Below are 25,569 nucleotides of genomic sequence, written 5' to 3'. Positions count from 1 at the left end.
CCTGAGTTCAAGTCTCGTTCTGGCAAACAGTTCTAATCTGCCAGGAAATTTCAAACCTTAATTTCTTTGTACTAGGTGTGAATTTAATAACACCCAGGTAAACTTTTGCCTTATAATTTAAATCTACTCTGGACTCTGTAATTCTTTCTCCAGCTCATTATTTGACCGTTACAAAGAAGGTTTGTTCTGGAATTCGAGTATATACCTTTCTGTAAACTATCTCCTTTATGGTCTTAACGGTTTGCTCTGTTTTTTCCAGCAGTTCTTCTAGACGAGAGCATACGGTGACTTTTGTCCTCTTTTTATTTCACGGATAACGCTATTGTTGCTACACAGCACATCTTCCTAGGTGTACTCTACCAGCTCGCCTACCACACATTCTTGCGTAATATCCATATAGAGCCTTATGTTTATAACTCCTGCAAACGAGTGCACATTAAATGTGGTTATACCGTTGGTTTTAAGCTCCGTCAACGGTTCTTCTGACGCTAGAAGCAAATTATTTAATCCAGCAGACATAGATACGATGTAACAATCCTTTCTAAGCAGCACCATGTGAGAATTGACCTTTATAAACAGATATTCCATGCAATCTTTAACGTAATAAACGTTTGTTTTCGGCCAGGACTCCAACATATGGCCACTTATCAGTGCTATTATCAGTAAAGGCATACATTTTACATTCCCCACATGTAGCCAGAAGTGGCGGCAAAATATGTTTAAAACAATATGTAAGTATTGTCTGCACTTTTGCACTAGCTTCTATTGTTTTCAATTGCAGTTTATATGCTTCCTTTATGTCAGTTGTCTTCTCCACATACACCAATTTTCGTTTCCTGGCATCGCCATTTCCAGTTTTCTCTTTCGTACACACAACAAAGTAGGAGCACTTACGGATGTCATTTCTTTAATATGGAATGGATTAACTATGAGTGAAACATTTACTCTTTTTATTAAGACTTGTGCAAAATTATCATTTGTTGTACCTGTCCTGATTTGGAGATATCTACAGCAGACGTACTTGTGGAGAACATTGTCTTGGATTGAGACAAATATTTTCCTCTTGCTTGAATAATGCGCTTCTGAACGACACTTACATCTTTTTTGTTCCTGTCAATGTTAAGAATCTTCACTCACTTTATGGAGAGATAATTTGTTACAGACGGAGCATAACTTATAAGCTTTTGTCAGTATTGAGGGTCTAGCAGACTTATTTGCACACCAGCCAATTTACGGGTAATCTTAATATTACAGTATACCAACTGAAGAAAGTTGTTTAACATCACACAGCAGATGTTCTGTAAGTTATTCGTTAGCTGACAGCACATAGATCTGACTGGTGTCGAATACAATGGAGGACATCGTAAATACTGTCTGTCACAGTTTAAAAAACTTAGTCACTTTCCACAGCATCAAGCTCACTAAACATTCTTTAGTTGCAAATCTATGCCTACATTTTGGTAATACTATGTTCCTTAGCCAAGGAGAATATCAAGGTTTGTTGTCGTCGCATGTCTGGGCACTTTATAAGATCTACAAGGTGGTTACCTATAATTTTAATCACAACAGGGCTTGTGATTTGACGTATGAATTACTACCTACAATTGTAGATCATTCACGTTAAAAGTCTATTCCAACTGTCTAATCGTTGTCCACAATCACACTGATGTCTCCCTGGTAGTCTCCTTCTATGCAGAAGTCGTGGTTTCATATTAGGTTGTCGCATATCTCGATTTTATTAAAAATGCAAAAGGTAATAGATGTCTACACATAGCTGGTGCAGTGTTCGAGGCGGCTCTTCATTAGAACATCTGCTTTAAAGTCAACAAATTTCTCTTTATAAGGTACAGTGACAGATTATTCCCCATTAAAGAGGTCGCCTAATTGCCATTACTGGGTTGGATGTACAAGAAAGAAAACTGGAAATTGAAGAGGGCGAATCCAAAAAACGAAAATAGCAATATATGGCGAAGACAGATGCCATAAAGGATGCATATAAACTGCAACTCAAAAAAGGAGAAGCTATTTCAAATATGCAGGCAAGGCTTACATAATGCTTTAAATACAGTGTGTGGTCAATTCTGGCTGCCTGTGTGGAACATAAAGTATCTGCATATACCCTTAACAGCACTGGTAAGTGGTTATGTGTTGGATCCTGGCCGAAATACACTCCTGGAAATGGAAAACAGAACACATTGACACCGGTGTGTCAGACCCACCACACTTGCTCCGGACACTGCGAGAGGGCTGTACAAGCAATGATCACACGCACGCCACAGCGGACACACCAGGAACCGCGGTGTTGGCCGTCGAATGGCGCTAGCTGCGCAGCATTTGTGCACCGCCGCCGTCAGTGTCAGCCAGTTTGCCGTGGCATACGGAGCTCCATCGCAGTCTTTAACACTGGTAGCATGCCGCGACAGCGTGGACGTGAACCGTATGTGCAGTTGACGGACTTTGAGCGAGGGCGTATAGTGGGCATGCGGGAGGCCGGGTGGACGTACCGCCGAATTGCTCAACACGTGGGGCGTGAGGTCTCCACAGTACATCGATGTTGTCGCAAGTGGTCGGCGGAAGGTGCACGTGCCCGTCGACCTGGGACCGGACCGCAGCGACGCACGGATGCACGCCAAGACCGTAGGATCCTACGCAGTGCCGTAGAGGACCGCACCGCCACTTCCCAGCAAATTAGGGACACTGTTGCTCCTGGGGTATCGGCGAGGACCATTCGCAACCGTCTCCATGAAGCTGAGCTACGGTCCCGCACACCGTTAGGCCGTCTTCCGCTCACGCCCCAACATCGTGCAGCCCGCCTCCAGTGGTGTCGCGACAGGCGTGAATGGAGGGACGAATGGAGACGTGTCGTCTTCAGCGATGAGAGTCGCTTCTGCCTTGGTGCCAATGATGGTCGTATGCGTGTTTGGCGCCGTGCAGGTGAGCGCCACAATCAGGACTGCATACGACCGAGGCACACAGGGCCAACACCCGGCATCATGGTGTGGGGAGCGATCTCCTACACTGGCCGTACACCACTGGTGATCGTCGAGGGGACACTGAATAGTGCACGGTACATCCAAACCGTCATCGAACCCATCGTCCTACCATTCCTAGGCAGGCAAGGGACCATGCTGTTCCAACAGGACAACGCACGTCCGCATGTATCCCGTGCCACCCAACGTGCTCTAGAAGGTGTAAGTCAACTACCCTGGCCAGCAAGATCTCCGGATCTGTCCCCCATTGAGCATGTTTGGGACTGGATGAAGCGTCGTCTCACGCGGTCTGCACGTCCAGCACGAACGCTGGTCCAACTGAGGCGCCAGGTGGAAATGGCATAGCAAGCCGTTCCACAGGACTACATCCAGCATCTCTACGATCGTCTCCTTGGGAGAATAGCAGCCTGCATTGCTGCGAAAGGTGGATATACACTGTACTAGTGCCGACATTGTGCATGCTCTGTTGCCTGTGTCTATGTGCCTGTGGTTCTGTCAGTGATCCTGTGATGTATCTGACCCCAGGAATGTGTCAATAAAGTTTCCCCTTCGTGGGACAAAGAATTCACGGTGTTCTTATTTCCAGGAGTGTAGATGGATTGGAAAAAGTTTACTGCGTTAAAGAACACACGGAATACTTTTTCATAAAGCTGAATTCTCACTTCGATCTGATTAAAAACGATAGTTACATTGTCTCTAAGTGCGCTGTACAGGATGTCGTGCTTCTAGCAACAGAACCGTCCCAGAGCTTAAAACAAACGGCATAACAATATTTAATGACCGCTCATTACCAAAGTTGTTTCAAATGGCTCTGAGCACTATGGGACTTAACTTCTGAGGTCATCAGTCCCCTAGAACTTAGAACTACTCAAACCTAACTAACCTAAGGACATCACACACATTCATGCCCGAGACAGGATTCGAACCTGCGACCGTAGCGGTCGCGCGGTTCCAGACTGCAGCGCCTAGAACCGCTCTGCCACCCCGGCCGGCTGCAAAAGTTGTAAACTTTAAGTTTTATAAGAAAATTCTATAAGAATGTGAGGCAGAGGAGCAGGTAGCACACATTCAGGGAGATGTGAACTGCTGTAACAACAATGTTATGCAAAAAATAAGAGGTAGTATTAAAATCGCCGAATGATCTCGTCTAGAAGAACTGCGAAAAGGAACAAAGAATTTGAGAACTTACTTTCTTTGTACATATCAAGTAACTGACAAAAAAAAAAAAAAAAGAAGGAATTAGAAGAGTCCAGCGAATATTTTAATTTTAAGATAAATATCAGGGTACATGTTGTTAAAGCACACCATCAGAAAATGAAGAGAGATTTGTTTTCTGTAGGTAAATGCATATGTACAGAATAATATAGAATTTGTACGAGAATATATATTTTAAGATTCTTTCTATCTTACCAAAAAACCCAAAAAGGCATCTACTTACAATGATCAGTGTGTGTGGTTAGTGGATAGCTGGATGACCTTTGAAAGTATGAAGTTCGTGTCTGTTCCAGGAAGAACAGATGAGACCCACATTCCCAACTGTCCACAACCTACATTCGTAGCGTTCCTACTAGATATTTGCCCATTCACTCATTACTCCAGCCAGACTAAGCTGACGAACCCCGTAAGATGTTGATGTATATCAACAACACCGGTCGGCAGCTAAGGGTTTCGATTTAATTATCGTATCATTCTAGAGAAGCTGCATGGTCGTCAATGGTATCTGTTCTTTCGGGAAAAGATACCATCTTCATATAGTTAAAGGGTACCCGGCCATTGATTTTCTTCTGTGCGAATGCGAACACTTTGCCCGAACTCTTATGGGACTCGTGAGCTTAGTCTGGCTCGAGTAATGAGTGACTGGGCCAGTATCTATTAGGAACACTACGAATGTAGGTTGTGGACAGTTGGGAATGTGGGTCTCACGGGAAGCGTGCAGGGGATAAGTCTCATAAGTCGCTGTATCCTCTGTGCCCTCGGTGGCTCATATGGATAGACCGTCTGCCATGTAAGCAGGAGGTCCGAGGTTCGAGTCGCGGTCGGCGCACACATTTTCAGCTGTCCCATTGATGCATATCTGCAATACCTGCCGGCAGCTAAGGGTTTCAATTTAATTACTCTTCTAAGTATTTGAAACGAGGTAGTTCAAGGCAAAGCAACCCTCATTTTGAACCTATGTGAAACTTTATAACCGTTCTATTTCCAAATAGACGTGGTTGATATTTTTGTCAATACACATGATGTAGATGTATTTACAAATGAATTTCTTATTCTGAATATATGACAAGAAATGTATATTTACAGCGTACTACATGCGCATTTCTTCATCAGCACATATGGTGTGGATATTTATTTATATCTAATGCTATTTTGTCTGCACACGTAGTGTGCATTTATATTTTCGCGTGTACATGGTACACACCTGTGTCAGAACACATGTGTGCATTTTATGAAAAGAAGACTTACATACACATACTACACTTACACCCACAGTCACTCTCTCTTAATATCATCAATCTCATCAGCTGAATAGCATATGTAGGGGCAAGTTTTAGTCCCAGCCTCACAAATGATCAACTTATCGTCATATGTGTAGAGACTTATTTTCGATTTCAGCACAGTGTAGACCTTGCGCCCTTGAGACTGAACACTAGTTTACTGCAACGTACGCAGCAACCACAGTGGATCACCATGAACACTGCCGTACAGAGACTGGAAATACTCGTCAGTCGTTAGAACCCTTGATGCTCCACAATGCGCACCATTCTCCTGATATCTCCCAATGTGCGATATGTGTACATCTTCGATATGAGACTAAATAACTCCACAGTGAGCGACCCATTCACCTCGTCTTTCGTAAGCCTGATAACCTTCTAGTTCTGTGGAACAATACTGTGAGGATTATCGGTCTTGTATGAATACACGTCAAATACATTGGTGTGGCACCTCATTACCTCACATTGATTGGAATGATTCACACAATAGGTGAAGCTATTTGTGTCCATATTAAGTTACTTTGTATCAGTGAAATGGGGTTTTGAATACCAATAATGAAATCGGTACAAGAGGAGTTTAGGTAGGTATTATACGTGCGTCCCAACAGAGATAAGCTTTCTGAACTCTACTGTAACCTTCGTTATTTCCGCAGCAACAAAGTTCTCACTGAAGACTGTGATCCATTTGAAATCTGCTCTGGCAAAACACTTCGTTATGCCCATTCCATTTCATTCTAGTACGGAAATTCTGGTGTTTTCTCCAGTCTTCCATTGCCTTTCCGAAAATTTCGTTATTTATCAATTTAAAAAAAATATTTTTCAAAGTCATTCATCATAAAATGATTTCGTTATTAAAATCAATTTGCCCCTTCTGGTACCTTGAATACTTGAAGGAGATAGCGTGCTTGATTTCAGCCACCTCCGTCCCTAAGCTCAGACACTGCTGGAGATTACAATATCGTGCTTGTTCCCCAGCGCTGTCATCAATTTGGGGAAGGAGCCTCATGGAACTAGTTCCTGTGGACATAGCAGCAAACAAGTGTGTGCACTGTACAAACTAATATTGCATGCGAGCTTTGTCTCCACAGCATACAGTGTACCAGAATCAGTCACTACACTGCGGGTAATTTCAACGAATCCGACTCATTAGTCTTTGGGCAGCCATCGAAACTCGCCAATTGGCAGCGATTGTTCCGTGATGTGCCAGTATTAGTTACTGGCATCTACGTACATGATGTAGTTCGAAACGTCAGATGCGTTGACGCTCTCACCTTTCCATGGATTCTTTGCCTTGGTGTGTCTATGGACACATTGATAAAGTCCCCCTTGCATCTCTCGTTCAAAGAACAATAACATGTCAAAATGGGTCAGTAGTTTCGTTTTCTTAATCGTAGCATCTCAAGACAATCCAGGTACTGTGTAATATAAGGCATATATAAGTTATATTTGTCATGCGTATACTTTGAAATACCTGAAAAACATCAGCAAGAAACTGCAAATCGGTCTCCATGTAAAATTGTTCATACTCCTCTAAATTTAGGGTATTGAATTTACGCACGGTTACTGGTGAATGCTGTTATATCATGTAGTGTGGTTTCGTCGAGTTTTTCGCAACAGTCCTGGTACTTGTATGTGAAAACGCCCGTCCTTCCTGCAAGATGAAACCTAGAATCCTCTAGATATGCACCTTAAGGGGTGTACATATCATTTTGAACTAAACAAGTTTCTGGAGTGGTGTCCGCAAAAAACGTTGTGAGTCCAGGAAGCAGAGCACAATTCTTGTCATAATTCATTTGGAGAACGAAATATACGAGGGTGGTTTGAAAACTTCCTGGAACGGCATAGAAAATAAGTACTTACATCACTAAAACTTTTATTTTTTATTTTTCAGTTTATTCTCCTTGCATATCAATGCACTTGGTTCACTGATGTTTTATTGCCTTGATCCCATCTCGAAAATGAGTTTCCTCCAGGCCTGCAAAATAGTTGTCAACTCCGGCTATCAGTTCTTCGTTTGAAGTGAATCTTCGTTCACCAAGAAAAATTTTCAGCTTTGGGAAGATGTGGAAGTGAGACGGAGCCATATAAGATTCATAAGGCGGGTGTGGCAACAAGTCATACCTTAGTTCGTATAATTTTGCCATGGCGCCGGTACATGTGTGCGGGCGCGCATTGTCTTGATGGAAGATGAGTTTCTTCCTTGCTAAACCTGGCCATTTTTCGCTTATATTTTATTGTAATTGTCCGGGAGGTTGGCATAGTATTCTTCAGAAATGGTTTGCCCAGTGGTGAGATAATCTACAAACAGAATCCCCTTCACGTCCCAGAACACTGATGCCATGAACTTTCCCGCCCAAGGAATTGCCTTTGCTTTCTTTGGTGGCGGAGAATCAGCATGTTTCCACTGCTTTGACTGTTGTTTTGTCTCTGGGGTATAGTAGTGCACCAGATTTTCATCTGTGGTCACAACCCAACGCAAAAAAATTTGTTCGTTTCTCCTAAAGAGGGCCAACTTTGTTCCCACATGTCAAATCTCATGCATTTTTTATCCAGCGTCAAGAGTCGCGGCACCTTTCTTGCAGATATTTTTTTCATTTCTAATTCTTCAGTTAAAATGTTATCTTCGCTTCCAGATGACATCTGACCAGCATTAGCAATTTCGGGCACTTTCAATCGACGATGCTCCACGACCATTTTGTGCACTTTTGCAATGGTTTCTGGAGTAGTGACACACGTTGACTGACTACTGCGCGGATCATTATCTAAGCTCTCCCTGCTAGATTTAAATTCATTTGTCCACTTGGAAACAACTGAACATGAAGGGAGTCACCCAGTGTATTCTGTAAAGAGGCATGTTGCCCTTTGCTTTCTTACCTTTCTTCACGAAGTACTTAATCACTGCTCGAACCTCGACTTTTCCATCTTCGCAAATTACTAAGCGGGAACAACAGCAAAGCCACGTCACTGCCACAACTCTCTTCCAAGAGCACTGACGTGGCATTTGTTTACAGGCAACAGACCAGTGAGCATCACCTGAACAACTTGTTGCGCTAGCGCTGACCTCTCGTGGTGACTGCAAGAACTTTTCACACCACCCTCGTATTTCGTGATAGTGTCTCGCTGACACTAACATTGATTAGACCAAAATCAGCCGAGTGTTCAACATGAAGATGAGCATCATAACCACTCAAACTGTGAAAAAAGGTGATTATACGTCATGCTACTTAGTACTTTCTGCTTCATGCATTGTGAGCAGCACTGTGGAACTTTCCGCATTAGGTGACAGTTGACCTTACAAGAAATTTCCAGTTTCCATCTAACAGCAGCCCATATACATGACAGTCAACCACACTGCTGTACAAATCATCATTCTACTTCAATTCGCCCATGGGAATGTTGCTACAGTAGGGCTCACCAACTTCCCATGAAAGTACATGAATCACAATGAGCAGTGAAATAGACAGATTATCTGCTACCAATGATTTGTGAAAGTAAAGACGTGAAGCAAACTAACACACGAACTGGTATGCTGCTGTATATGGTGCACGTTTTCCTGTGAAGGTACTATGTGAAGCTGTAGGTCGCCTTGCCAGCATGCCACAGGAGTGAGGGGGCATTCGAAGGCAGCAGGCACCACGAAGGACATTTGTCCTGATGGTGATCATTCTGAAACTTTAAATATTGGTTTTTCTATGTATGCTGATAACACGTACTGAGTCATGAGAAGAGCAACCTTTTAAATGCTTTGCTTGTCGAAAAGACATTCAGGCACTTCAATCAGTTATGTTGTTTATGGCCATGTTTATTCAGTTGGGAGGAACGTAAGTGGAACATGTCTTTGATTCTTATATACTGTTCCTTGTCTCCTTCGGAAAATAGCAGTATGTTTACACACAGCTTACACTAACCTGAAAAATTGTTATGATGAAGGGGTCCAACGGCTTTATGTTTATTAAGTTGGTTCTGCTCATCTAACTTGCATTTTTCTTTCTTAATACCGTGAACATGAACCGATGTCCTTATCTTCTGAGCCGCAAATTTAAGTATGTCCTCGGTCTTAACGGGGAACTCAATACTGTCAAATTTATAATGCAAAAACTCATTGTTACCCACTCTCTATCGAGATGTATGCCGTGGTTCTTTCTTGTAACTTTTCTTGAAGGCCAGTGTTGGCTATATAAATCAATACTTGTATTTAAGATTTTGACTTTCATACACTCCTGGAAATGGAAAAAAGAACACATTGACACCGGTGTGTCAGACCCACCATACTTGCTCCGGACACTGCGAGAGGGCTGTACAAGCAATGATCACACGCACGGCACAGCGGACACACCAGGAACCGCGGTGTTGGCCGTCGAATGGCGCTAGCTGCGCAGCATTTGTGCACCGCCGCCGTCAGTGTCAGCCAGTTTGCCGTGGCATACGGAGCTCCATCGCAGTCTTTAACACTGGTAGCATGCCGCGACAGCGTGGACGTGAACCGTATGTGCAGTTGACGGACTTTGAGCGAGGGCGTATAGTGGGCATGCGGGAGGCCGGGTGGACGTACCGCCGAATTGCTCAACACGTGGGGCGTGAGGTCTCCACAGTACATCGATGTTGTCGCCAGTGGTCGGCGGAAGGTGCACGTGCCCGTCGACCTGGGACCGGACCGCAGCGACGCACGGATGCACGCCAAGACCGTAGGATCCTACGCTGTGCCGTAGGGGACCGCACCGCCACTTCCCAGCAAATTAGGGACACTGTTGCTCCTGGGGTATCGGCGAGGACCATTCGCAACCGTCTCCATGAAGCTGGGCTACGGTCCCGCACACCGTTAAGCCGTCTTCCGCTCACGCCCCAACATCGTGCAGCCCGCCTCCAGTGGTGTCGCGACAGGCGTGAATGGAGGGACGAATGGAGACGTGTCGTCTTCAGCGATGAGAGTCGCTTCTGCCTTGGTGCCAATGATGGTCGTATGCGTGTTTGGCGCCGTGCAGGTGAGCGCCACAATCAGGACTACATACGACCGAGGCACACAGGGCCAACACCCGGCATCATGGTGTGGGGAGCGATCTCCTACACTGGCCGTACACCACTGGTGATCGTCGAGGGGACACTGAATAGTGTACGGTACATCCAAAGCGTCATCGAACCCATCGTTCTACCATTCCTAGACCGGCAAGGGAACTTGCTGTTCCAACAGGACAATGCACGTCCGCATGTATCCCGTGCCACCCAACGTGCTCTAGAAGGTGTAAGTCAACTACCCTGGCCAGCAAGATCTCCGGATCTCTCCCCCATTGAGCATGTTTGGGACTGGATGAAGCGTCGTCTCACGCGGTCTGCACGTCCAGCACGAACGCTGGTCCAACTGAGGCGCCAGGTGGAAATGGCATAGCAAGCCGTTCCACAGGACTACATCCAGCATCTCTACGATCGTCTCCATGGGAGAATAGCAGCCTGCATTGCTGCGAAAGGTGGATATACACTGTACTAGTGCCGACATTGTGCATGCTCTGTTGCCTGTGTCTATGTGCCTGTGGTTCTGTCAGTGTGATCATGTGATGTATCTGACCCCAGGAATGTGTCAATAAAGTTTCCCCTTCCTGGGACAATGAATTCACGGTGTTCTTATTTCAATTTCCAGGAGTGTATATGCCCTCTTCGCGCCTGTATCCTCAGAAAGTGGGATATGGCTAGACCCCCTCCCCATTTAGCCGATCAAAAACGTGGTGTTTTTATATCAAGGTGCAGTACTCGGCTGAGTGCTTGACCTATCACTCTAACATCCATCTGGGAAAGCTTGGCCTGTATTGCATTCAAGTTAAATTCATGGAACAACTTAGTGATTGAGGAACTGGCTGATACTATGCCACTTCCCCCCCCCCCCCCCCCCCCCCACACACACACACAATTTATACAGTTTTTGTGTCCTCGGCATCAGAGTCCTGTTTAGAGGATGCATTAGTTCCCAACATTACTGTGCATTATACTCTACGTTAGACACAATGGTGCTTTAACAGTTCAGTGAGGCACCGTTTCCAGAACTATAAAGCATTCTTTCAGGAAGCTCGTTGGACTCCGTGACCTCCTGCTTCGTTCTTTATCCAAGTAAAGAAGAGACACTCCTCAGATTCAAATGCAATCACTTTTTAGTTCAACTGCAGCATCATGTTACTGAACTGGTGTTGATCGGAGATAGGATAGGACAGGGTCACTATTACTATCAATATTAGCTGTCGACTGCCCCATCCATATCAATGAAGCTGTCTGCGTGGAGAGGGGAGCAAATATACAGCATGGTGTATGATCTTCAGAGAGCAGAATTGGGCGCTCCGCGGAACGCACGGACTTCGAACGTGGTCATGTGATTGGTTGCCACTTGTATCATAAGTCTGTACGCGAGATTTCCACACTCCTAAACATTGCTATGAAATGATAATTAAACCAAGATCACATGCAGCCGACAGTCGTTGATATACATCAACGGGGACAGTTGAAAATGCGCCGGACGGAGTGGCCGAGCGGTTCTAGGCGCTACAGTCTGGAACTGCGCGACCGCTACGGTCGCAGGTTCGAATCCTGCCTTGGGCATGGGTGTGTGTGATGTCCTTAGGTTAGTTAGGTTTAAGTAGATCTAAGTTCTGGGGGACTAATGACCATAGATGTTAAGTCCCATAGTGCTCAGAGCCATTTGTTCCTCTGTGTGTACTCATATTGGTGCGTAGTCTAGCTCACAATACCACAATCAAACAGCGCCAGGAAAAGTTCATCCCCTACAGTCTCATCCCTAGCACCACTTCGAAAAATTTGCAGGAGAAACTGCTCAGTTTGTGACGAGTTGCTGGACTTGAAACATGTCATGGTGTGAAACTGAAATCAGTGTTGTTTACGTTACAGAGAATACATTAGTTAATCAGTTTCCAAGAGACTGGGATATGTATCTATTTATTTGGCAAGAAAAGCTCATCATCAATCTCTGCATTTTGGAGGGCGTCAATGTTCTAAAATACTTATATTGCCCTGTCATAAAGTAATTAAATACGCAAACATATCGCATTTTTTCCGTCATACATACGATACTGGCACGAAATTAGTGTCAAAATCAACGTTAACACTCATCTCACATAATTACACTCCTACAGATTCCAATTGTAGCAACAAATATAGTCTGTCCAGAGAGCTCAACCCATATGGAGGTCTTTCTGACGGTATAACATTGATGATGGTAGAAATATCCATGAAAACCCCGGGAAACTGAAATGACACAACTTTACACCCGTCACATGTGGAGAAATTGGCAGGAAATCATACATACAACATCGCAACACTCAGTGCAGGAAGTATTGGGTTATTACAAATGATTGAAGCGATTTCACAGCTCTACAATAACTTTATTATTTGAGATATTTTCACAATGCTTTGCACACACATACAAAAACTCAAAAAGTTTTTTTAGGCATTCACAAATGTTCGATATGTGCCCCTTTAGTGATTCGGCAGACATCAAGCCGATAATCAAGTTCCTACCACACTCGGCACAGCATGTCCCCATCAATGAGTTCGAAAGCATCGTTGATGCGAGCTCGCAGTTCTGGCACGTTTTTTGGTAGAGGAGGTTTAAACACTGAATCTTTCACATAACCCCACAGAAAGAAATCGCGTGGGGTTAAGTCGGGAGAGCGTGGGGGCCATGACATGAATTGCTGATCATGATCTCCACCACGACCGATCCATCGGTTTTCCAATCTCCTGTTTACGAAATGCCGAACATCATGATGGAAGTGCGGTGGAGCACCATCCTGTTGAAAGATGAAGTCGGCGCTGTCGGTCTCCAGTTGTGGCATGAGCCAATTTTCCAGCATGTCCAGATAACGTGTCCTGTAAGGTTTTTTTCGCAGAAGAAAAAGGGGCCGTAAACTTTAAACCGTGAGATTGCACAAAACACGTTAACTTTTGCTGAATTGCGAATTTGCTGCACGAATGCGTTTGGATTCTCTACCGCCCAAATTCGCACATTGTGTCTGTTCACTTCACCATTAGTTGTTGTTGGTTGGTTGGTTGTTTTGGGGAAGGAGACCAGACTGCGAGGTCATCGGTCTCAACGGGTTAGAGAAGGACGGGGAAGGAAGGCGGCCGTGCCCTTTGAAAGGAACCATCCCGGCATTTGCCTGGAGCGATTTAGGGAAATCATGGAAAACCTAAATCAGGATGGCCGGACGCGGGATTGAACCGTCGTCCTCCCGAATGCGAGTCCAGTGTCTAACCACTGCGCCACCTCGCTCGGTACTTCACCGTTAAGAGAAAATGTTGCTTCATCACTGAAAACAAGTTTCGCACTGAACGCATCCTCTTCCATGAGCTGTTGCAACCGCGCCGAAAATTCAAAGCGTTTGACTTTGTCATCGGGTGTCAGGGCTTGTAGCAATTGTAAACGGTAAGGCTTCTGCTTTAGCCTTTTCCGTAAGATTTTCCAAACCGTCGGCTGTGGTACGTTTAGCTCCCTGCTTGCTTTATTCGTCGATTTCCGCGGGCTACGCGTGCAACTTGCCCGCAAGTGTTCAACCGTTTCTTCGCTCACTGCAGACCGACCCGTTGATTTCCCCTTACAGACACATCCTGAAGCTTTAAACTGCGCATACCATCGCCGAATGGAGTTAGCAGTTGGTGGATCTTTGTTGAACTTCGTCCTGAAGTGTCGTTGCACTGTTATGACTGACTGATGTGAGTGCATTTCAAGCATGACATACGCTTTCTCGGCTCCTGTCGCCATTTTGTCTCACTGCGCTCTCGAGCGCTCTGGTGGCAGAAACCTGAAGTGCGGCTTCATCCGAACAAAACTTTATGAGTTTTTCTACGTATCTGTAGTGTGTCGTGACCATATGTCAATGAATGGAGCTACAGTGAATTTATGAAATCGCTTCAATCATTTGTAATAGCCTTGTATATTCACTCACTGCAGTATATGGAAGCCTAGTACGATGTGCCTGGACCAGTATACAGCAAGCGACTGAACACAGTGCCTCAACCGGTCACACCTTGGACTACCATGGTAGCTTGTGCCTGGACTGCATGCATGCGCTACCCAAGTACCTTACTTGAACCCATCAAGCCGTCAGCAGGATCCGACCAGTTGATATTGAGGGAACCAGGCCCTGGTCAACTTTTAATTGCGTGGCCCACAGAGGTCTGCTTTGTTTATCTGTTTAACCACAATTCGTAATACCCCAGTGGACATGCACGAGTGGCGGCTCGCTTTATTGTTAATGGACAGCTCCGGGACAACCGCACACTAAAGTGCCTCGGACTACGTGAACAACTGACATAGAACAAAGTGCTTCCAGTCTCTCTCACAAAGGCCACCAAGCGTGTTTGACAGAACGAAATGGCGGTGACCTCTGGCTTGTAGAAACCTTAGAGGAAAAACTGGGAACACCTGGACGGTTAAATGTCGTCTACCACCTGAAACCGACAGCAGAACTGTGCTTTCACTGTTTCAACACACACACACACACACAAACATAAAAATTGTGTCAAAGGTTTACGGTGTTTAGAATCGTTATACAAATGGGATAATTGGTCGAGGGGAGCTTTAACGAGATATTGGGGTGGTAGTGACGCCACATGTAACAATTATGTAACATCAGAGCATGACTTCTGTTAGGGAAACTGCCGCGTTATTGTGATCGACAGCAAGACATTCTGAACAGACTATTTAAGGTGGATGACCTCCTTTTGTAAAGATATATAATAAATTTGTATGTCAAATCATATGCCCAGGCGTGAATAAAGTTTTCGGTAGCCTCCTAATAGTTTTTATTAAGTGTACAGACCTATGACTATAAGAATTGTTTCATGTATTGTTGACTGAAGACCATTGCGTTACCAGGCTGGAGGTTACAATATACAACTGCAGAATGGAACGTGTTTGAACCAGTGCAAGACTTTTTAAGGTGTTTGAATTATAACAAATAGTATTTCCAATTTACTCCACTGTATTCTGTGCTTGGTACATTAATATGTTGTCTGCTAACGGATAACTTGAGGAACATTATCAGTCTGTCTACTGGAGGTAGTAAGAATACTCCAAAATTGCCTTAAGCCATCGTGAGACTCAAGATTGGTGAAATATTCTTAATTATGTTCTTTATGCATATGGTTTTAGTTATCTACTACATAGACATTCTTAACAGTGACTCCAACAGGTATTTCATAGTGGTTACTCAGAACTGCTGCACTGGATGAATGAAACACACATTTCTCTGTCACAGATACTGTTTTCCACAATATCTTCAGATATAGATATCGCCGAATTAGGACTGGTACCAACAAAATATATTGACCACAATAGTAGAGCTGTGTGGTAGGTCAGGGTTGCTGTCGTAACCAAATCATAGTGTGTGTCGAAATCGCGCCATACCTGCAAGTCCCTATCTCATCTCTACTGCGTGTGAAAGGTCATGCCCATCACAGCTGAAACGTCCACACTGTACGACAGTTCTGTCTGCCATCCTGCGAGCTCCTCCTGTCACAGTCCAGCAGTTGTAAAAATATTTGAAAAATAGCGCTGTTGGATATTCCTTGTACAAAAATTAGTATGCTGTAGAAACGTATTTGTTCCTCTTTCTTAGTGTGAAATGAATGTCATAGTCACCCGTTCGTCAGACATATTACAACTGGGGGCCTGGTACATGCTATTTAATCAAGTCTAGAAAACTACTTGTTGTTTTTTGTCTCTAAAATCGTCAATAGTGTAGACGTTCAGACATTTTTGCTGGTGTGTTAAGAATACAAGGAAAAATAAAGTACCTAGTGAGAGTAATTCTGAAAATGCAAAGGAGAGACCTAACTGGCGGTTGTATGGATGTCTACAGGCTGTAATGTGTTGAGCAGGTGCATATTAAGTGGTTGACCAGGTAGCGACCCTATACTACCAAAAGTGCGTCCACATGGACGTGGATGTTATGTTCTGTCATGGTTGCGAATAACCGTCAACCTGTGTTTACTATGAACATACAAAAGATGACTCATGTGAGAGAGAAGTGATAAATATTACAAAAGTTCCATGCGAGATCTAAACCACAACATTATTGGGAGTTACGGTAGATATGGGTGACAGTAAACAGTCACATATATTCATCATAATCACGTTGGATAATCAGTTATAGAAATGTGTCTCTGTAGTTTATTATTATTTGGTGAGAAGACTAAGAGCATTACCTATTAAAGTTTTCGTGTATGTATCCCCAAAATCATTCTGGATCTAGTCCATTGAGAGGGGGGGGGACAGGGGGAGGAGGTGATTAGTGCTTCATGATGTCTTTTCAGATTATAGCTCCTAAAATTAAAATCCGAACACATCTTACATTTTCAACTGCACGTGTAGACGCTGTGGAAGACTCCTCCCTCTTCTGCTGTGTGGGTATTGTGCCGCACTATCCTATCAAAAACGCATTCACATAAGTGCTGTTCTAGACATTCCGGTTAATGCGTTGGTTTTATCACATTCATAAAGGCGATACTCGTGAGGGCTGTCTCCCTCACTGCCACAGGTACTTTGCACATAAAATAGATCAACTGGACTAGGAATTTAACATTGAATTGCAAATACAACCAAATTTAGAAAGAGTAACTGGTATGTGTGTCTGGAAGTGCCATCATCTTGGATCTTTACAGGATAGACTTGACAACTGCAACCGAACAGTCTTCTGTGGTACTTCAGTGTGTGAACATAGTTTTCTCCAAAGCGCATAACATCCCTCAGCTATCAGGGAGGAGAATGAGGCCAACTGACGAACGCTTTGGTTCATGGTTATTACTGGAGAATCCCAACGGTCTTGTTTCTGACATTGCCAAAATAAATTACATCAGAAATGTTACGCTCCTTAGTGAGAAGAATTTAAATGTGCTTTCTCCTATTCCTGAAACGTTTTGTGATATCATTATGGTCTTTTCTACCCACTAAAGATTTCTAAAAGTCAGCAGCCGCCACTTGTTTCCTTCTGGGAAATACACTTGTGCAAGGGGCTGGAAGCACTTCGTTGTTTGTACGTGCTCAAAGTGATTGATGACGCATTTAAGTGTGCAGATGTCCCAGAGCTGCCAGTCAACAACAAATACAGCCACAGATAGTGGAGGTGTTACAAGCTCTGGTTGAGAAGATCAACAAAATGTACTGCTGTGGGCTTAGGGATTAAAAGATAATTCGTCTGTAGATCTCCCAAGTTTTACTGGTCGCTTATCGCTGCCGACTGGCCTGGTTGCGTAGTGAGATACCTGTGCAGCACGTGTGTGGCACTTAAGCCACCAACCGTGATAGTTCAATGTGCAGCCACTTGAGGTGCTGCTCTCAGATTCTTGCTTTAACTAGGCTTTGGCGCGTAAATCTGCTCACAGCACTGAGCGCTGAAGTGATTTTTCACGCCATGTACAATTTCCAGCCAATTTCTAGTGTGTGATTGCTGTAAAGGGCTGTCAGTTCAGTTTTCTGTCGTTTTCCGTCATTATTTTTATTGGTGTTGGTGTTCCTAACCACTGTTTTTTTCGTGGCGTATTCGGTTCACCTCCTAAACCACCACTGATAAACATCATATTTGTGGAATGACGATATTTAGGGATAGGACTGTCATCTGTAGCAATGTAATTATGTGCAGCAGGTGTCTGTGTTGATGTTGATGCTGATATCGTGGCTGTATTGCATATATGGTAGGAAAAACACGATCTATTTGCGCATTTAAGTACTTTTTGACAGATCGATAATTTTTTAAAGTATTTTACAGCTGCAGCTTCCAAAATTAGATAAATAGCAGTGATTGATGCCCTTTCCTACCAGATGAAGAGATTCACAGCCCTGTGTCCCAAAAACCGATTCAATGTAGAATATATCCTCCGAAAAGTAATTGACATTGCTTTCAATAGCGTGTTGCCGAATCCTTCCAGTCGAACAGCTCAGCACAGACTTTGCGATTTTTTCACCAATATTTCCCACCGAGGGAGAGAGGGGCTGAGCTTCTTCCAGCGCCCTCTGCTAGTGGTATTGTGAACTAGACCACTCACCAATGTGAACACACACACAGGAGAAAAAATTTAGCACGCATTTTCCAACAGGATAACACATGCACATCCCCAAAATGACGAAATACGTGTAGTAATGTAATTACGTAATTAGGACATCTAGGTGCTGCACAGGGTAATATCTGCACCTCCTTCAGCTCTTGCCGACTATTTCAAGCAGTATCGAAAAATTCCTCCAACAGAATAACACGTAGTCCCGAACATAATGAAAAACACAGACTGAGCATTTGCTGCCATTTTCCAGGTGTTTTAGGGGGAGGAGAGGAGGGGAAAGTGTGGGGTTTGGAGTAGCTATTGGAGTCGTGGAGGATTGGGCAGGGAAGGGGATTTCGGAGAAGTGCTGGGAATTTCTCTCAGGGGCAGCAGGAGGAGTGGCTGGAAGGTCCACCATCTTGAGCTTTGCTTCATTGATATCCATAACTGTGTTATGCCCATTATTTTATAGCTATTATTAATGACTTTATTTTACTAAGGTCAAGTATGCCCTGTTCTTAGCATACTGACCTTTCACCAATTGCAGAGAATTCCCTCGATTCTGAATCAGATCTACGAATCTCAAATGTATCTCAGCATTCCATTTTTTCACACTTTACAGGTGGCGACGGGCAGAATTTTCTTCCCAGGCTCGTCCACACTTTCTCTTGAACATATTCACTGTTTTCAAAATGCGAAAATTGTGCTAAAATTAATACAATGCCTTTAAAATGCTGCACTGTACAACGAAATTCCGCTGAGACAAAGTCGCCACTCCAGAAATCCATTTCCTGTGGCCACAGGCCTGCCTTGCATGCACTCCAGTTCCACGTCCCCCGATAAATCACGAAAATCCTCCGGTTTGTCCCATCAAGCGAACGGACCCAACCTGTCTGCAAGTCAGAGAAACTAAATTGAACTGCGCGGCCTGCACATTACTGAGAAAAGGCGGGACTCACATTGGTGGACCATATGCGTGAGAAAAAATACCTGCGGAGCTGACTCACAATTCTGGCCCATCACGGAAATCTGCTGTCCTGTGTCCACCTAATCTCACTACTTATCTAGCAGTGCAGGACAAAGTACTGGTAATTTACACAAAATTCAATTTAGAAAACTGTTCAAGTTGAGAATTAATAGTAGATTTTTATACAGTTTGCCAATGGCCTTGCCACAGTGCCAACACCAGTTCCTGACATAGCACCAAAGTTAAGCACTGTCAGTCTTAGCTAACACTTTGACAGGACCATGCGTATCGGCCATGAACTGATGACAAGCGGGGTGCACTGATACCTTCTGGAGATCAATTGAGAAGCCGCTTGACTGAGAAATAGCGGCTCCGATCACGAGAGGGGTGTGCTATCCACATGCCCTCCATATCCGCATCCACTGACGCCTATCAGCTGAGGAAGATACGGCGGTTGGTCGGTACTTTCGTGCCTTCCAAGGTTTGTCGGAGGGACAGTTTTTAAAACATTGTAAGAATGCAATTTAGTTTACTTTTTATTTTCTGTGAACACGCATGTTAATATACCGTAATATATTCATTAAATAAAAACATTTGTCAACACGACTCTCTTTTTACGTATGAGAACAGCTGATTGTAGACTTCTCCAAAAATTGTAAAGGGGAAACATGCTACAACAGCAAAACACTTCAAATACATCAGTCACACCATTCCTATAGCATTGTCGTAGCAGCAGGTGCTATTTTTACCTTTCGCTTTCCGATCACTTACATATTTTTTTTTTCCTACCTCGAGGTGGCCTGGAGCGCCTTTCCAGGGTTCGCGCGGCTCCCCCTATCGGAGGCTCGAGTCCTCCTCTGGGCATGGGTGTGTGCGTTGCCCTTAGCGTTAGTTAGTTTAAGGTAGATTAAGTAGTGTGGAAGCCTAGGGACCAATGACCTCTGCAGCAGGGCCCATAGGAAATTGCCACAAACTTCAGTTTCCAACATACACTCCTGGAAATTGAAATAAGAACACCGTGAATTCATTGTCCCAGGAAGGGGAAACTTTATTGACACATTCCTGGGGTCAGATACATCACATGATCACACTGACAGAACCACAGGCACATAGACACAGGCAACAGAGCATGCACAATATCGGCACTAGTACAGTGTATATCCACCTTTCGCAGCAATGCAGGCTGCTATTCTCCCATGGAAACGATCGTAGAGATGCTGGATGTAGTCCTGTGGAACGGCTTGCCATGCCATTTCCACCTGGCGCCTCAGTTGGACCAGCGTTCGTGCTGGACGTGCAGACCACGTGAGACGACGCTTCATCCAGTCCCAAACATGCTCAATGGGGGACAGATCCGGAGATCTTGCTGGCCAGGGTAGTTGACTTACACCTTCTAGAGCACGTTGGGTGGCACGGGCTACATGCGGACGTGCATTGTCCTGTTGGAACAGCAAGTTCCCTTGCCGGTCTAGGAATGGTAGAACGATGGGTTCGATGACGGTTTGGATGTATCGTGCACTATTCAGTGTCCCCTCGACGATCACCAGTGGTGTACGGCCAGTGTAGGAGATCGCTCCCCACACCATGATGCCGGGTGTTGGCCCTGTGTGCCTCGGTCGTATGCAGTCCTGATTGTGGCGCTCACCTGCACGGCGCCAAACACACATACGACCATCATTGGCACCAAGGCAGAAGCGACTCTCATCGCTGAAGACGACACGTCTCCATTCGTCCCTCCATTCACGCCTGTCGCGACACCACTGGAGGCGGGCTGCACGATGTTGGGGCGTGAGCGGAAGACGGCCTAACGGTGTGCGGGACCGTAGCCCAGCTTAATGGAGACGGTTGCGAATGGTCCTCGCCGATACCCCAGGAGCAACAGTGTCCCTAATTTGCTGGGAAGTGGCGGTGCGGTCCCCTACGGCACTGCGTAGGATCCTACGGTCTTGGCGTGCATCCGTGCGTCGCTGCGGTCCGGTCCCAGGTCGACGGGCACGTGCACCTTCCGCCGACCACTGGCGACAACATCGATGTACTGTGGAGACCTCACGCCCCACGTGTTGAGCAATTCGGCGGTACATCCACCCGGCCTCCCGCATGCCCACTATACGCCCTCGCTCAAAGTCCGTCAACTGCACATACGGTTCACGTCCACGCTGTCGCGGCATGCTACCAGTGTTAAAGACTGCGATGGAGCTCCGTATGCCACGGCAAACTGGCTGACACTGACGGCGGCGGTGCACAAATGCTGCGCAGCTAGCGCCATTCGACGGCCAACACCGCGGTTCCTGGTGTGTCCACTGTGCCGTGCGTGTGATCATTGCTTGTACAGCCCTCTCGCAGTGTCCGGAGCAAGTATGGTGGGTCTGACACACCGGTGTCAATGTGTTCTTTTTTCCATTTCCAGGAGTGTACATATTTTTCATCCATTTCACCAAGTCCATATGCAGAATATTTACCAGTAACTGTTGCTTCCTTTGGCACGTTACGTAGAATCCGCAGAAATTTATGCACTTCATGGAGTGAGGAGGAAGGGGTACGAGGCACACTCTAAAATTCTCATGAATTGTTAAGATACATAATAATTACTAAACCCATGGTCTTACCACGCTGAGATCAGCTACAAAGTATTAAACTAGCTAAACGACAGGTTTATAAGAATCACGAAAAATCACTCCTAAAAATGAGTGAGACAGTGTAATGTGCTGTAGATTCCAGCAGTTTGGGGGGTGTGGACGACGGGATGCAAGAGTGTTCCCTCTTCGTCCTCCCCCTCCCCCTCCCGTCCTTGCGGCGTGTTGAATTCTTTTCCCACTCCTAGAAACATTGGCTTTAAACGTACCAGTGGTGTAGGGATTTTTTTTGTAGTGCACAGAGACTAGCTTCCATTTGCGACATTCATTGTTTTTCTGTGCCTGTGAAAATCGCCAGCCCCATAATCCTACAATAAAATTGTTTAAATTTTGTTAGAATAAGTTATAGACTACTCTTCTTTTGCTCCAGTATTAGTTTTGTATTTTTCTCTGTATTCGAAAATTTTGACACTTATCTTGAAGATTTTGTTTTTTAGTTCTTCAAGTAAAATTTGTGGTACATTTCATGGGGTACACCTATAGACTTCTTTTCGATGGCATATTGTGCATTTTCTCGGTGTTATAGCTTGAAGTGACTTACTTGAAATGTCAAAAAATTTTCAACAGATGTACAGGCTTATTAATGACCCCGTGAGTTGTGAAATATTGAATACGAAAGTGATGCTCACGGGCTATGAAGCAACTTCCGTTGGGGAAAATTCCTCCAAATCAGAATGTAATGTGTGATGTCCCAGTTTATCCATTTCATGAAACACTTGCTGTACGAGAAAATCATCAATCTATGTACAGGACCACAGATCACATTATCATGTGATTCACTTGAACGCAGAATATAACGTTACATATGTAATGGCTTCTCTGCTGTACACCGAAAATTCGCGCTGCTGTCAATTGTGGATTAGCTATTCGAATTTATCAAGGGTCCATGAATGACAGTGAATCAGGAAACTTAACATCAGTGTTAGTTTACCAAAAGAGGACACTTCATAGTGTCACGTATATTTGACTCATTTGTTACTGAAGCCTCCTCTCCTGCGCTGGGGAACAGATTAAAGATCACAACGGAGGATATCGAGAACAGTTTATCAACAGAAGAGGCAGCCTTCCAATTAGGGATATTATAATTGGCTGCAGTTCTGAAGGCTGCGAGGAAGCTGCTCCTCCCCCGCTGGACTTCCTTGGCGATAGGTTGCTGACCTCGTCTAGAGCTAAAATACAACACTCGAAATCAACACAATAAGAAAAAGCACCGGACCATCAACGGGCAAATGACGTAACTGCGAAATTAATGAAAAAATAACTCGCGATTGTGGACAAGCGAAAATTGTAGCCTGGAGTGTGAGAGGTCTGGAGAACAAAGGAATCAAACTCGACAAATTGCTGAAAGATGCCTAAATTGATTTAGTGATCATAACGAAAAACAATAGATTACATGACATAATTAGAATATAATATGACGATTTACAGTCTATAGTAAACAAGAAAAGGCTACTGTGGGCTAGTAATTTCAATGAATAATAAATAAGAAAAGAAGAAAAGAAGCTATAGCCATAGAAACGAACTAATTTTCACATGGAAATATAAAACACAGGGAATGTCTCGCGGTTGTGGCTCCTTATGCCATAAAAGAAGAAAATCAATAAAGGACCAAAAATTTTTGTGACAACATACAGAAATAAAAAATTTAACATATAAGATAGATAATGTTATAATATGTGAAAATCTAAAAGCTATAACGTTTAATCAACGTATATCAGAAGTATTTACCACTTATGGATACAAAGGAATTAAGGGTAATAGTCGAAAGCTAAAGCAGTTTTCTACATATATTCAATAGTCGTGCAACTAATTCTTCAGGAAAAAGGACTTCCATAAACTGTTATGATCGACTCTAGAATTAAAATCCATAACATATTACTTCATAGTAAACTCAAAAACGAGAGAAAAAGTGCACGATCTAAAAGTTCAGACGGCAGATGACAGATATTCGGATCATATTATGCTAACATTAATAAACAAATGGAAGAAAGCAATCTTTTCAGTCAAAAAATACAAAATGTGTTTACTACAGGAGAAAAATCTTCGAAAAGACATAAAGAACAGTAGTATATATGAAGCACTCTAAAAGTAGATAATATATAGGCTGAGAGAAATAACATTGACGACTGTATGCAAAAAGTAATGTAACAATTTGTAAGAAAAGAAAAAATAAAGAAATATGGGGTTGAGGACATGTGACTCAGAGAGAGTCGAAACTGTAAATGAAAAAAAAATGCTTATGAACTTCTGCTATCTAGCATAACTAAAGAAACAGGGCAGTGGTACAAAGATAAATGAAACCACCCTGAACAAGTTATAAGAAAAGCACACATGATTCTAGGGACCGACGTACACGAAAGACAGAATTTTCTGTATAAAATATCGTAAAACTTAGCTCAGTGGGAAAGAGACGACGCTAGAAATAGTGCGGTCATCTATGAAAATTTAATAAAACATTATAAGCAATTAAGGTATAATAGAACAGCAGCAACAAACAGGGAACATTTGATACCCCAACACAATAACAGAATTTACACAATAACACGAGAAATGTTTCAACAGGTCTTGGGAAGCCCAAAAAAGCGTAATGAGTGTACATACAGAGGGATGCTGTGTGATTTAAGTATTTTACATTTATTCTAGAAATGGTGGCCAAATTATAAGCCTTGTTGATTGAAAGAGAAAGTAAGTATCTGTTTTCTTAAATAAGAATCAAGAAATACAAGGGACAATTACAGAAGTGAAAAATTTTCAAATAATTTTATAAAACAGTCTCAGAAATATTAAACAATCTGATAACTATAATATCAGGAATATGCATAGGAGGATAACTTCGTGAATGTAAGGAGTGGTGCAAGGCGAACGATAATATTTTCAGCATTAAAAGAATTTTAGGAAATAATGCGAATTCAGTCTAGTAAAATATAATGCTTTTATTTACTTCTTGGGGAATAACGTTCGAAAGAGAACATGCCATTCGTCTCATACGGACAATCAAACAGTAATATGAAAATTCGAAAATAATCATAAATACAGGTGGCACAAAACGTCTGTCATGCATATATATTGTCACCGACATTCTTTAACACCTTCGAATGTACTGATGACCTCATAATAAAATGGAGAAATGAACTAGTAGTATATCTCTGCCAGTTCTGGAACACTTTGAACACATTGTTCACATCATGTGATCCAGTTCAATGATTTGCCCATGATGTAACAAGCTCCATCCTCCTATCACTGACATCACCACCTTTATCAGTGCTGTCATTCGACATCATCACACAACCAAACCTCGCCTAGCCTGTACTCCTCACCCCCACTCTCCAGCTCCAGCTTACTAAAATCCAAAATAACAGAATAAACCCAGTTGTGCCAGAGGGATTTTAAAATTTAATACGTTGAAAGTGGTAAAACTATCTCATCCTTTTCCCTCTCGCCATTACCATACACTT

Source organism: Schistocerca nitens, chromosome 8 (genome assembly GCF_023898315.1).
Source record: "Schistocerca nitens isolate TAMUIC-IGC-003100 chromosome 8, iqSchNite1.1, whole genome shotgun sequence".
In the NCBI taxonomy this organism is placed as follows: domain Eukaryota; kingdom Metazoa; phylum Arthropoda; class Insecta; order Orthoptera; family Acrididae; genus Schistocerca; species Schistocerca nitens.
This window is presented reverse-complemented; position numbering follows the sequence as displayed.